The 12,483-nt window shown below is 45.3% G+C and overlaps 1 protein-coding gene across 9 annotated transcripts in view; it reads right to left on the reverse strand.

Annotated features, from left to right (window-relative positions):
* RAI1 (retinoic acid induced 1) overlaps positions 1–12,483 on the reverse strand; it is a 313,777-nt gene that overhangs the window by 94,823 nt on the left and 206,471 nt on the right. For 6 of the 9 annotated variants that reach the window (XM_020967328.2, XM_078152975.1, XM_020967332.2 and 3 more), the window contains one exon: positions 646–836. The exons of 1 other annotated variant lie outside the window; for it this stretch is intronic. The gene's annotated coding sequence lies outside the window, so the exon portion shown is untranslated. Of the gene's footprint in view, positions 1–645; positions 847–12,483 lie in introns of all 9 variants that reach the window. 2 more of the 9 variants (XM_020967329.2, XM_020967334.2) reach the window with 1 other exon arrangement.

Genomic DNA, 12,483 nt, shown 5'->3' on the forward strand with positions numbered 1-12,483 from the left:
TACATGTATGCTACTGGGGGACAGGCATGTATGCTACTGAGGTACATGTATATGTGGTATGTGTATGCTACGGAGGTATGTGTGTGTATGGCACATGTATGTATGGTATGTAAGTATGACAGCCAGACACTGCTAGAAGGCTGGGGAACGCATTCTCTCATTGGTGGTCCAGAGACTTGCCCCTGTGCTTTTCTGCTGGTCCCCACCCCATGCAAGGATTAGAGGGGGAATGGCAGGCCCCAAAAGGCAGCAAGGGAGCAGGGCAGCCATCTGGCAGAGACCAGAAGAGGATGGCTGTCCCCTGGGCTGAGCCACACCCCACTAAACAGTTTTTGTCCCAGGGAAAAATATTCCTAGTGGTGCTTCTGATATGGTAGGAAGGTAGATAATAAGCAGAAACCCTGCATTCGGGCTTCCTCATCACGTGGTGCTGAGAGCCATAGAGAATGTCTCAGCCGGGAGAGGTGGGGAAATGATGGCCAGAGGCCCCTCCAAAATAGCCACCCCCACCCCTGCCCCGCTCCGCTGAGAACTCCCAAATACTGCCATTCCCCCTCCCTTCCCCTGCTCCCTCTTCCCCCCTGATAACGTGTCATTAGGGCCTCCACAGCTCCCAGGGCAGTAGCAATGAATGCAGGAACATACCTCCTCGCCTCAGATGGGCGTTTGCTCTTCCCCTCCTCGGCTGTGATTGATTAAAGGATCAGGGACATCTGAGAGCCTGGCCGTGGCGGGAGCCGCCACTGCGACTCCCTTTGGACTTGAAGAGCTTCCTTGCCTGCTGCTTGCTGCTGCCGTGGGCTGTCAGGCAGCTTTTAATCAAGGTTTGCTTATATCTGCAAAGGCCTTTCCCACAGGGAGGGAGAGAGGGGGAAAAAAAAGGTGGGGGAGGGAGAGGGGAGGAAGGAGGAGGAAAGGAGGAGAGGGGGAGAACGCATTAATATTTCAACTACCCTCTGTGCTTATCTCTTCCCCTCCTCCCTCCCTGCTGCCCAACCCTGCTCCTTTATTAGGGAGAGGGTCACCACCCGGGAGCGACGGGATGAAGGGCAGATCGCTGGGTCAACAGGCCTCCCAACCCCCACCATGCCCGTGCCCATCCTCCAAGTTTCCAGCTGGGAAGGCAAAGGGGAGATTATCCAGCCGGGACAGTGAACAGATGGCAGCTAATTCATTTCAGGAAGCATTTATTAAGTACCTACTAAATGCCAGATCCTGTGCTAGCCCTGTCCTCTAGGAGAGCACATTCTACTGAGTCACCATCAAAACAGTGACGGATCTGTCAACAAGAACCACGAGGGAGGGGCAGAGAGGGCTACAGGAAGGAGGAAGAGGGTGATTTGGTGTTGCTTGTTTCTGGAGCGGGGGAAACCATGGGGAAAAAAATAGCGTGGTCAGTGGGGAGAGAACTGAGATTCTGAGGGAAGAATGGGTGAAGGAAGTACCAGTGTTCATCTTTTCCTCAAAATTAGCTTCAGCAACTGCAGCCCTACATGCCACGCACCTCCCATGGGGCTGGCCCCCTGGAATGAGAAGGTGAAGGCAGAGGTGGAAGGAATACATCTAATTCAGGGTCATAGGAGGACTGAGAAAAATAGAGAATGGGCATACAGAGGACAGGTTTAGAAGAAACAGGGGTGTCAGGAGATAGCCTGAAGATTAAATAATCCGGTTTATGGAAAGTGAGAACACTAGCGAGACAGCCTGATCCCCCCTTCTCCCCACTTGGGCCCTCTCTGCTCCAGCAGGCCCATCCCTTTAGCGTCCTCCCTACACTCCAGAGGTGATGTGGCATCGAATGGTGGACTTGGAGCCGAGAACAGTTAAGTCTGAACCTAGTTTAGAACCTCAACAGCAGTGTGATCCCCGACAAGTCATTTAACTTCCCTGAACCTCAATTTCTCATCTGTAAGACAGGAATAATAAAACTACCTCTCTCACATGTTTGTGAGAATCGAATGAGATAATATGTGTAAGCACTTTGTAAACCTTCAGAGCCCTATATAAATGTAAGCTGTTATTATTGTGCCATACTTATTTTCCCACCTCCACACCTTTGCTCCCTCCTGAATGCCCTTCCCTTCAATCTATGCTGCAAATCCAAATCTTTCCCATCATTCGGGGTTTGGCTTCAGCCCCGCTTCTTGTGTGCAGCCTTCCCAATGCACTCTAGCCCACAGAGATCTTTTCCTCCTCTGACTGTATGGACCTGTCCTGCATTGTTCTGAAATTGCTCTATGTCCTTCAGTCTTGTCTCTCTGACCAGGATGAATCCTTCTAAGATCAAGGGCTGTATCTAAGCCAAAAGCTCCTTCAGCTTTCCCTCATTTTTGCTGAGGGTCCCACTATTCTTCCAGTCCCAGAGATGCACAATATAGGAGTCATTCTCCACTCTTCCCTCATTCACCCTCTAAATCCCATCAATCACTTGCAGATTCTTGTCTATGCTACCTCCTCAACATCTCTCATGTCTGTCCTCTTATCTCTGCTTGGATCACAACCACTCCAGTTCAGGCCCTAATCATCTCTTGCCTAGACTATCTAAATCCTGTCCTAATTGGTCTCCCCTACCTCACTTCCTCTCTCCCCTTTCCAAACTAAACTCCCCAAAGCTACCAAACTGACTGTTCTAAGATGAAAGTCTGACCATGCTTCTCCCTTGCTCAAGTTTCAGTAGTTCCCCATGGCCATTAGGATAAAATTCAAATTCCTTGGGTATTTAAAACCCTTCACAATCTGGCTCCAGATTATCTTTCCAAGTTTACTTGCCCATCATTCCTCCTTGAGAGCTCTACTCTGCAGACAAACTGGCTGACTTACTGCTTCCCATACCTGACATTTGATCTCCTAATTCCCCTCTTCATGCTCAGGCTCAGAATGCTCTTCCTCCTTATCTCCTTCTCTTGGAACCCTGTGTCTGCCTTCAAGGCTCAAGTGACACCTTCTTCAAAAGGTCTTTCCTGACTTCCCCAGTTTTTAGTGCCCTGAAATGAGATCACTTTGTATATATTTTGTACACAATCTTTATTTTCTTAGCTGTAAATGCGGTGTTCCCCTCCCACCTCAATAGAATGTTTGCTTTTTGACAGCAGGAACTGGTCAAGCTTTTGAATTTGTGTCCTAGTGGCTAGCACAGTGCTTGGCCCAAAGTAGCAGCTCAATACAGAGACCCTCAATACAGATGCTGCACTAAATTCATTCATTCATCCAAGCCTATGACAGAGTACCACCCTGGGTGCTATGAGAGATACAGAGAAGACATTGGACTCCTCTTAAGGAGTTTATAATCTAACTAACCAATGTAATATAAAGTAGTATACTATAACTGCCAGAGACCTAATGCAAACCTAGGTCTGGGGGCATTCAAAGAAGGGAGATAGCACATCTACTTGAGGAAAACAATAGGAATCACAGATCGAGGAAGGTATTGGGAGGAGGGAGCATTTGAGCTGATAGAAAAGAAATCCAAGAAATTTAATCAGGGTAGGATCTCCAACAGGAAGTGCTAGGGGATTTTCAGTCCCTTCCCCTTGAAGGAGACCAAAGTAAGGACACAAGCAAAGGTGTGCCTAAATGTATGGGGACAAAGCCTGGTGCCATTTCCCCCTTCTTTTTCAAAATATACAAGTAGTAGACTGAATTTGGAAGCAGAATACCGAGGTTTTAAGCCTTGCTCTTCCACCTACTACTGACTAGTCCAGGTATGGGTAGTAACCTGAGGCCTCAAGGCCCTGTGGACTGGGCCAAAGCAAATTCATCTATAAAATCATGGAGATAGACAAGATGACTTTTAAGGTTCTTCCAAATGTAATCTGTAACTTCCATGGCAACATGTATGTGCCCTGTCACCCACATGAGGAGAGGGAGAACTGAGGGTAGAAAAGGGAATAAGCATTTATAAAGCATCAACTGTGTGACAGGCACTGTGCTGAGTGCTTTTTTTTTTTTTAAAACAAATCTTTTTTCATTTAAACCTCAACACAACCCTACAAAATAGGTGCTATCATTATCCACATTTAACATTGAAGGAAACTGAGGCAGAGGATAAGTGACTTGCCCAGGGTCACACAGCTAGGAAGTGTCTGGAGCTGGATTTGAATTTGGGTCCCAACTCCAGGTCCAGTGCTCTATCCACTGAGCTACCAGGTACCTCAAGGGAGGGGAGGGGGTCAAGGGGGTGTTATTTTCCTGGGATTCTGCAGTTTTTGCTAGGGATCTGTCCAAGTCTTGCCTCACACAGCAGAACCATTTTTAATCACCCTAATGCATTTCAGCCTTCGGACAAATCATGGGGCAGGAGTAAGGAGCCTTGGCATGTTGTCAGCTTCCTTTCAGCATCCCACAAGTTTTCCTGCACACTATACCCTCCCCCACCCTCAACCTCTTACACACACACACACACACACACACACAACACACACACACACACACATCCAGGTGCTAAGTGCCCTCAAGTGGTCCAGGGATTTTACAAAGGTCCACCCTGGAGTAATGGCCCCTTCTCCCTATCTTTTTTTATTTCCCTTCTCTGCAAAAAACAAAACACAAATAATCTCTCTATCCTGAGTTCCATGTTTTCAAAGATGCTGCACTTGGCTAGGGCTAATTTGATGAGCTAAGAAAGGCGGAGTTGGGGTTAGGAACCTTAGATTCTACCATTACATCTCGGCCACTAATATACTGTTAAGACAATGGGGTGAATTCTCCTTTTTCTGGATGAACCTCAGAGTTCCCTTTATAAAACAAAAGGGTTAAACTAGATATTTCTAAAGTCTCTATCAGATCTGAAATTCTGTGGTTCTAATTCAAGTAAAGGGTCAACTAGCGACAAAAGGCATGCTAGCAAACATTTCTGTTTTAACAGGGGCCTTCAATGCCCTAACCCAAAGAAGCATCTCTAATGGCAGAATTTCAGGAACTATGTCAGACTGGTACAGTAGCTATCTTTGACTAGGGGGCTTTCATTATCATGCAGGTGGCCAGTAACTACACTGTACTTAATGCTAGCTCTCCCTGGCCACATGTAAAAAGTCCATCCAGAACAGTCTATGTAGTAGGTGACAGCAGAAACTTGGGCCTCTGGGCCCAAGATACCTTATTATTGCCACTGACATCTATTCTTTCATTTCTAAACAGTTGGGCAGGGTAATACTCTGGCACCCAAGCTAACACTTCTCTTCCTCTCCCCTTGCCTGAATTAAGAATCAGTGATCCTGGGTTCTAATCCTTGCTCTGCTACTTACTCTTGGGAGGCAGTTTCCTCATCTGTAAAATGACTGGGCTGGAGTAGATGGCCATTAAGATCCCTTCCAACTCTCATCTATGAGCCTTTGAAATGAATTTGGTTAATAAGGGTTTGCTTTTGGTGTTTCCCAACAGCCCTGGAGATAACTCCAGATGCTCTAGGGTATTGATTAACCAAGACTGTAGGTCAATCATAGTTGGACATCTGCTCTCTTAGGATGGTGACTGTATTCAGCCAGTTCTGTGCCAAACAGGCTATGGGCACCCACTCATTTATTCATTCATTCATTCAACAAACATTTGCTAAACACCTACTACCTACCGGACCTATGAAGAACTCTGTGTTTGGCACTGTGGGGTAGATAGATAAGATAACAAATATACATTACAAAAACCTGTAATACTCAGTCAATAGAGCACAAACTAAGTGGAACTGACTTGTCCAAATGGAGTAAGCAGCAAACACTATTTGGATAAAGCAGGGGATTCAGTTCAACAATTCAATTCAAGAAACATTTATTTAATATCTATGGTATAAATAGGCAAAGAGCTTACAGTCGAATATGATACAGTGAACTATAATATACAGTATTGATATTTTACATGGTAAGAGTATTCGAAAGGTATAAAACAAGGTGCTCTGTGAAGTATGGGGAGGGAATGGGGGAGTGAATCAGGGAAGGCTTCTTGGAGGAAGTGGCATTTGAGTTGGCCTTTAAATGACAGGTAGGAATTCACAGGCATAGGAAATTCGAGTGAAGCCAGGAAAGCTCAGGTCACGTTGAAGAGACAGAGTATAGACCAGGGAAGGTACCTGAGCTGAGCCTTGAAGGAGTAAGGTTTTGACAGGTAGACATGCTGGAGGAACACTTCACAGGCAGAGTCAGTAAAGCATTAGGTAGGTGTAGGGGATGGCTTCTGGCCTGCTTAGTACCCATGAATAGAAATGTGAGATAACGGCTAGCAAGGTAAGAAGGAACTAGACTGAAGTAACAATAGCTACCATTTATGATTTGCAAAGTGTTTTACATCTCCCTTGGTCTTCGCAGCAACCCTGTGAGGTGGGTGCTATTATTATCCTCATTTTACACCTGAAGAAACTGAGGCTGAGAGAAATGGAATGACTTGTTTAGGATCACTCAACTAGTAAGAGTCTGAAGTAGGTTTTGAACTCTGCTCTCCCTGACTCCAAGTCTAGTGCTCTACGTGCTAAAACAGCTAGCTGTGATGGGTCTTAAATGCCAAGACTAAGGAGTCTGGATTATATCTAGTAGGTGGTGGGTGGGGAAGGAATTGCTTTGAAAAAACCTGGAAAGGTTTTGTTGTATTTTATTTTATTTTATTTTATTTTTTGGGGGGGAACACAGCCGCAGGAGGGTGATATTGTCAACTCTTTTCAGTAAGGAAGATTAATCTGGCAGCGGTGTGAGGGATGGTTTAGAGACCAGGAGAGAAGTTAGGCAGTTATTATAGCAGTCAGGTGGAAGGGGATAAATGCCTTGAACCAAGGTATTGCCAGAAGACTGGCTAGAAGGGGATAGATTTGAGAAACGTAAGGGAGGTGGGATCAATCATCGTCAGCCCACAATGATGACTGCACCCCAAATTCAGACCCAGTGGGGAACAAAGGGACGCATAAGATCCTGGGGCCGCCTCCTTCTCCTTCTCCTTCTCCTCCTCCTCCTCCTCCTCTTCTTCTTCTTCTTCTTCTTCTTCTTCTTCTTCTTCTTCTTCTTCTTCTTCTTCTTCTTCTCTCTCTCTCTCTCTCTCTCTCTCTCTCTCTCTCTCTCTCTCTCTCTCTCTCTCTCTCTCTCTCTTTCTCTCTCCCCCCAACCCCAAAGAAGGCTACATTCCTTACTTCCTTCATATAACAAGTTTTTAATAACCATCTACCTTGTTTGAGATACTGCACTAGGTAATGGGGATGCAAGTACAAAAAAGAAACATTTCCTGCCCTCAAGGAGCTTACATTCTATTGGGTAGGAAAGAACACATACACAGAGAAGTAAATACAAAAGAAAGGATAGAGATAGGGATAGGGACTCCTGGGCCTGTGATTTTACTGGTATAGAGAATTCTTGTATGAGGAACATCCCTCTACCAACATAGGCTGGAACTTTAGAGTTTTAGAATTGCTTTCAGCACTAAGGGGATGTTAAGTGCCTTGCCTAGGGTCATAGAGCCAGTATGTGTTAAGGTCAGGACTTGTACCAAGGCCTTTTTAGGCAGCCAACTGGCCCAGAAGATACAGCACTTGACCTGGAGGAAGAAAGACTCCAGTTCATAATCCTTTGTGAGACACGAGTTCTTACCCAGGGCAAGTCATTTAACTTTTGTCTGCCTCAGTTTCCTCACCTGTAAAAATGGGATTGATCATAGCACCTACCTCCTAAGGTTGGCTTGAGGATAAAATAAGACATTTTTAAAGTGCTTTCCAAATCTTAAAGTACTATATAAATAAATGCTAGCTATTATTATCATTTCCTGGTTCTAAGAACAGCTCTCTATCTATCTCCATCTATGAAATAAAAGCAAAATGCTTTTTTTTTGAGGGACACTCAAGAAACACCCCTTGTAAAAAGTGGCAGTTGAGCTGGACTGCAGACATATATTTAGCCACTTAGGCCTGTGGAGATCTGGTGGTGATGGAGGTGGGGAAGAGAGGAAGGATATCGAGGAGGGGAGGGGAAGGATTCTAGGCAACAGGGCCCTGGGATTCTCTGTGGTCCAGATGAGATAGTTTCTGGTTGACTAGTCTCCAGGTCCATTGGGACTGATCTAAATACAATGGTAAATCACCTGGGGAATGGCTGAACTCATTGTGGTGTACGATTAAAATGGAACACTATTGTGCTATAAGAAATGACGTAGGATGGTTTCAAAAAAACCTGGGAAGACTTATATAAATTGATGCAAAATGAAGTGAGCAGAATGAGGAGAACACCGCACATAGTAACAGCAATACTGTACAATGATCAACTGTGAATGACTTAGCTATTCTCAGCAATACAATGATTCAAGACAATTCCAAAGGACTTAGGATGAAAAATGCTATCCATCTCCAGAGAGAGAACTGATGGTGTCTGAGCTCAGATTGAAACATAATTTTTTCACTTACTCTCCCCCCCCCTTTTTCAACATGGCTAATGTGGAAATAAACACATATACAAAAATAAAATAAATACGGTGGTAACTGGTTCCACCTTGAAAGCACAAACCTCCAAATATGAGCCTCATGGACAAGGGGATGTCTAAGGAGGAATAGTGCCTACCGTGAAATATGGTTGGAGAAAGCCTTTCAGCTTTGCAGCCAAAAATTCTGCAATCACTGGCCTGCCTTGGGCCACAGGCCATCAAATTCCACAGTTAGAGAGGCATTCCTCTGAGTTAAAGTTAAACGTCCCTATTAAAATGCAGGGATCCTATCTTAAGTCATTATGAGTCATTAACACCTTAGAGGGGATTAGTTAACAAAAATCTGCCCTAGACAGTGCGTGAGGGGTGGGGATGGGATGAGCAAATCTGCATAGTGAAGAAGAAAGAGGGAAAGGCCTGGAATGTAAGAAGGGACTATAAAGTCTTTATCTCGGGGCCAAAGATGTGGGAAAGTAAAAAAGATAGGTGTTAGGCACCTTCTTTGTGACTTAAAGCATTAGGGAGTTGCTTAGAATCCTCAGAGGTTAAGGGACTTGCCCGAGGTAACACAGCCAATAGTCGTCTAGACCTTAGACTAAGATTTCCCTGACTCTAAGCCAACTGTCTATAACCAATTTCTCAAAGTGTGCTCCAGGAGCTGCAGGGTCTGAGGTTAAAACTATTTTCATAATATTATACAGATGTTTTCATTTCTGATTCAGAAAATATCAATAGATGTAGCTCATATAAGTTCTTTGAGGGTCCTCAATAATTTTTAAGAATACAGAAGAGTTGGGGCAGCTAGGTGGTGCAGTGGATAGAGCACTATCTCTGGAGTCAGGAGGGCCTGAGTTCAAATCCAGCTTCAGACACTTGACACTTACTAGCTGTGTGACCTTGGGCTAGTCACTTAACCCCAACTGCCTCACCAAAAGAAGAAGAAGAAGATAGAAAGGTCCTAAGACCAAAAATGTTTGAGAACCACTGGAATTACACCATTCTTTTTCACCATAAGCTTCCTTACAGAAGGGACTATGTCTCTTCCTGCACACCTTCCTCCTTCCCCCAAACACCTGGCCTGGGACCGAGCACACATTAGGGAAGAGAAGGCCCAGAATGTGGCGGAGGATTCTGGGGTCTCTTTCTGCCTGAGGGCATGAGGTAGGGAAAGTGAAAAGAGCAAGCTAGACTATATTGAAGAGGCATCACCCCAGAATGGAAGGCCTCAGGGAACTTTTCCTAATGTCTTAGGTGCTTCAAGTGAAGCAGATCCATCCCCATCAGGGCTTCCCTCTCTGATTTCTCTCCCTGGCTTTTGCCAGGGTTAGCCAGGAAGTTGACACCAACCTTTCTCCAGCGCTAAAAAAGGACTCCAGTAAGTGTCTTATGGAATGATTCCTTTGCTTGTTCTTAAGCAAATCCCTGGGACAAAGCATTTGTAAGTCTCAGATTAAGTCCTGTTCCTGTGTGTTCAACTGAGATTTTAGGCCTTCACTGTATCTCATGCAAGTTGATTTAGCACAAAATAAATACTTCTCTGCTATGGAGAACAGAATTTTCTGGCATTAAAAACACATGCAATTATAGAAAACCACATGAAAAATTATCCTTTGTTGTGTCCCGCTCCTCTGCCCTAAAGTTCTGGGACCTAGGCAGTTTCTCAGGAGGGAAGCTTATCATCTTCTAAATATCATACCACTAGTCTCACCAGATTATTCAAACTTTAGGCATCTCAGACTCTGGCTCCTACCTAGGTTGAACTCTTAAGAAGACTGTATCTCTTTTCCTGCTCTGCCTTCACCCACTGCCAGGACATTTCCTAGACTGAGCCTTGAGAGAGAACCTATAGTGGTTCCCCATTGCTCACCACAAGGGCTGGCCAAATATGGTCTGCAAGAGATGGTACATGAGCTGGTTACTATACCACCATGAATGAATGGCTGGGTCCCTTTCTCACTTCTCACTTGCCAAAAGGAAAAAAAAAAACAATAATAGCAATAATGATGATAACAATAACAATAACTGATGTGTGTGGAACTTAAAGGTTTATAAAGTGTTTTACATATATTAGCTCCTTTGTTCCTTACAAGAACTCTGTGAGGCAGGTGCTTGAAGTATTATTATCCACATTTTACAGATGAGACTTGGGGAAGAAAAGCCCATGGTTATACAGCTAATAAATATCAGAGACAGGCTTTCAACACAGGCCTTTCAACTAAAAGAAAGTCCAGCACTTCTTTCACTACTAGACGCTCTGGTCCTATGATTTTTAAAACGTTCCTAACCTTGGGCCTAATAGATTAAGGCTAAAGGTTTCTACCTAGTTTGCAAGGTTGTCTATCAATTGCCCCACTGGACTTACCCAGCCTTATTTCCCTCCCCCTTTTCCCTAATACCTACCTACACCATTCTAGTCAAGCTATCCCCTGTGATACTGTCCTCATTCCTTTCTTCTTTACCTTTACTCCTACTGTTTCCCACCCCCTAAAAGGCCCCTGAGTCCTTCAGGGCCTACCTGAAGCCTCAGATTTTGCATGAAGCCCTCCTAGACTAGCCCAGACCAGCCCACAAGGACCTCTCCCTTCTCTGAACTCCCATAGTACCTTTTGCCTTTACCAGACAATCTCACATTTAGAAATCACCTTACAAGAATGGTAGAGCTGTATGGACCTTAGAGATCATCCAATATAAAAGCCACAGAAACATTATGAGACTTGCCATCACCACACAGATAGTTAGTAGCAAGATCTTAATTCCTTTGATGGCTCTTTCTATAGACATGGGCAGCTTCCCTTTGATTATTAACATCCTATAGTTGTTGTTGTTGGTGTGTGTGGTGTGTGTGTGTGTGTGTGTGTGTGTGTGTGTGTGTGTGTGTGTGTGTGTTTGTCTTGTCTCCCCAAACCAGACTAGAAGCTTCTTGAAGGGAAGGGCTGTATCTCCTCTTCTTGTGCAGCATTCTCCCCAGCCCAGTACCTGGCCTGGATCTGAGCACACATTAAGTGCTGCCAGATTGAATGGATGATCCTTTATCGGGCCCAATCTCCCTCCCAGTGGTGTGTGGGATCCGGAGAACTGACCAGGTTGGTCAGCTCCTGAGACCGTGGCTCATTCTGTATTCTACCCACTTGCCCATGGCCCATAACCATCCCTAGAAGTGCTGCTGTGAGTATTATCAGTATTAGCCAAACAATTATCTTTTTAATAGCTGGCCTCAAGAAGACAAGCTCCAGAGTATATATGGCTACTAACCACCCTTCCTAGGCCTCCATTTCCTCCTCTGTAATATGAAGGAGTGGATTCCCTGGCTGTAAATAGTTGGGAGATGGAAGTGAAGTCAAGAGGGCATGCTTGGCCACCCCAGAAACCGAGGAAGTGATTTTTTTTTTTCCTTGAGAGAGGAGCTAGAAGAGGTACAGGGACTGAGTAGCTTTAGCTGAGCAGTCAAAGTATGCACAGTAGCCACTTTAGGAGAGACTGGAAATTCAAGCCCTCGCCTTACCGGATGCTCTTAGACAGCTCCAAGCCGCACACTGAACTCCACTTTCTAAATGGGGGAGGACAGTGCTGAGGCAATGTAGTAGAATGGAAAAAGCACCAGGCTTCCAGTCCTGACTCTGCTACTTACTACCGGTGTGACCTGGTCTAAAGCCCTCTGTTTCTCTGGACCTCAGTTTCCTCATCTATTAAACAAGGGAGTCGAACGAGATGGCCTCCGAGGGCCCTTCCAGATTCACATGCCTATCTCCCCAGGGCTTAGTGACTGACGCGAAGTTAATGACAATGTCGGCAGGGCCTTCTGCAGATTGGAAATGCCACCTCATAAACAACCATCAGCCTTCCAGCTTTCAATGCTGCAAACTCCCAGATGGACATCTCCACACTCCCTGCCTGCTGTGGCTTTCATTCCAGATGAAGCCTCTGGTCCCCATAAGTGCCCCAAATGTTCATGCCCTCCAGTTTTTTGCTCAAAAGCAAGCCCCTCCAGCCTAACCCTCCTGCCACTGTGACAGCCTTCTTGCCTTCTCTGGTCCTTGCATTATCAGCTTCCTCCATTGTGCCTGATGGTGACAGCTGGCAAATCCCTGGACTCAGGTAGCTGGA

The sequence above is a fragment of the Phascolarctos cinereus genome, unplaced genomic scaffold (assembly GCF_003287225.1).
Source record: "Phascolarctos cinereus isolate Bilbo 61053 unplaced genomic scaffold, phaCin_HiC Scaffold_4;HRSCAF=312, whole genome shotgun sequence".
Classification (NCBI taxonomy): Eukaryota; Metazoa; Chordata; class Mammalia; order Diprotodontia; family Phascolarctidae; genus Phascolarctos; species Phascolarctos cinereus.